Consider the following 2,569-nt stretch of genomic DNA (forward strand, 5'->3'; position numbering starts at 1 on the left):
CAAAAAACAAAGGAAAAACTGCATGCGTGTGCGTATATATATCTGTGCAAATATGGATACGCATATACGGCATAATCGTGCATCAAGAGATATCGGGTGATTTGATAACAATCGATGCTTTCGAAGTTTAATATTTCGCGTTATTTAAAAGAAAGGAAAACTGGTTAATCGATATAAAATGAATATATAAAATACTTGCAATTCGTTACGAGAGATTAAAGCTTTTACTGTATATTAAAGAAACGGATCGACACGATCAAACGATTTTCTAATAAAAGTTTATCTATTGTACGAGATTGTTACAGTTACCGAAATATAATAATCACGAGCTTCTTTTGCTTTCGTCTGTTGTAAAAATGCGCAGAAAAGTAAAATTTGTAGTGTTATTATTATAAAGGGAAAAAAAATATATATATATATACATAATTATTAATGCATTGATTAGGAAGAAATTAAGACGATTTAACGTCGTGCACGATGAAGTTAAATTAAGGAATAATAAAGCTTAATATATTCGTGATAGAAAATTCAGAGCTACAATTGTTATCGGATCAAACCGTACAAGATATTCTCAACAGCTAATTATGAATTATGTGCTGCACTTTTGTACGGAATACGATTCGAAGCCAAAGAAAATTTAAGGGAAATAAGAGACAGAGATAACAATTAATAGAAAAAGAATTAAAAAAAGTAAAAATAAAAAAGTTAATAGGAAGAAACAATTTACGATGACGTTTCTGCCGCGTGACCAGGCTGGTCCGGCCACGGCTGTTAATCTCTAATTGAAATATATATATATATATATGTATTATATATATTTCATACGAGATGTCTTTTCAAGTGTGAATTTTATGATATATATGTATATATATATANATTCTCATCGACGGCTTTTTGGTGCATTGTTAGTAAATTAGGTCATTGCGACTGCTGATATTGATCGCGTGTACAAGACATTAAATAATTAATTGATTTGTTAAATTTTCGCCGAACAGTAGTAACGTAACCAGCTGGAAGAAGTGACTTCGAAGTAGAATTAAAAAGTAATCGTTCCTGCTAAAAATATCCTTTTATTTTATGTTCACGAGTAATATCTTTCTTTCGTTCTTTATAGCAAATGGATTGAGTGTTGATCTAGTTCATCGATATCGTGTAGTTAATCGACATCATGAATAATTGCGATCCAATTATACGTTATTCTTGTATATTATTCTTTTTTTAAAGTAACGATCAATTTATGCTATTACTTATAATTTATTTCGTATATTTCATTTCACTGTATTTTACTGTTAATATGTATAATACATTTTAAACTGTTAATATGTACAATCTTCGTTTATATGTATTTTAATATCGTATTGCAATTATGTGCCAAATTGAGCAAATTCAAAATGACGATGACGAATTATGCTTTCCTTGAATAAATGTAAAGAATACATATGAAAATTTTTATTAAATTTTTCTTATTTATTTTCTTCTCATATGTACATATATATATATATGTATACATATACTGTATATATATATATTTTCAATTGTGTATAATATAATTTAATTTATATTTTTGTAGACTATTAAAAAAAAAGAAATATATCTGTTAATTAAAATTATACTCGATAATACGTCCAATAGAAGAAGCATTTTTTCTAGGTACTAAACATTCTGGTTACGTCACAACTTAACACTGTAACGCATTCGTATAACTATTATTAACACTGCATTTGGTAATAAATATATTTATGAAGCAATTATAGATCATAACTTTCACGAAGATATGTCGATATTTGAAATTGAACGTAATGCTTTAATATCTTGTGCCACAAATTTAGGGTATAAATAATAAATATATCGACTCTTCTCAAAGATGTTTTCATTTAATAAAATTAAGTTTTTGGAATGTGAAATATTTAAATTTACAAATATATTTTTCATTAAAATTTTAATACAATTAAAGTTTTCCTTTACCTACAATTAAATCGTCAAATTAAATATTTGAATAAATCCAAAATTTTTTCCAGAAACATTTTATATATTTCTAAAAATTTAACTTTATAATTCTACTTAAATATATGTTAATTTAATTTATAGTGATAATTAAATATTTATATTATGTTACTTACATTTTTAGTTCCTGTAATTATAAATTTTTCTATTAATCGATCCTCTTGTAATACATTTTTAGTTTCTCATCGATTGATTAGTGAGAAAATAATTCGACGAGATACTTAGACGAGTGATTAAAAAAGAAATCATTATTACATTAATAATAAATCAATGGTAGAATGGGAAGAAGTTACGATTAAACAAATTTCTCTTTTAGAATATAAACAAAAATCATTGTCTATGATGAACAAAAATCGGTATGGCGAATCTAATGTTATTATAAGTAGTTATCATCGTTACATCATATCCAGTATATTGCGTGAATATCGAGAAAATACGAAAGGTAGATGAAAAATAAACGTATCGATAAAAAAAGAACAATTCTTTTACTAATATGCGCCAATACGTCGTAGCATGAATTTCGTTATATTTAAGTGATAAGTAAATTTTAGAAAAAAAAAAAAAA

The sequence above is a fragment of the Apis dorsata genome, unplaced genomic scaffold (genome assembly GCF_000469605.1).
Source record: "Apis dorsata unplaced genomic scaffold, Apis dorsata 1.3 scaffold_194, whole genome shotgun sequence".
Taxonomy (NCBI): Eukaryota; Metazoa; Arthropoda; class Insecta; order Hymenoptera; family Apidae; genus Apis; species Apis dorsata.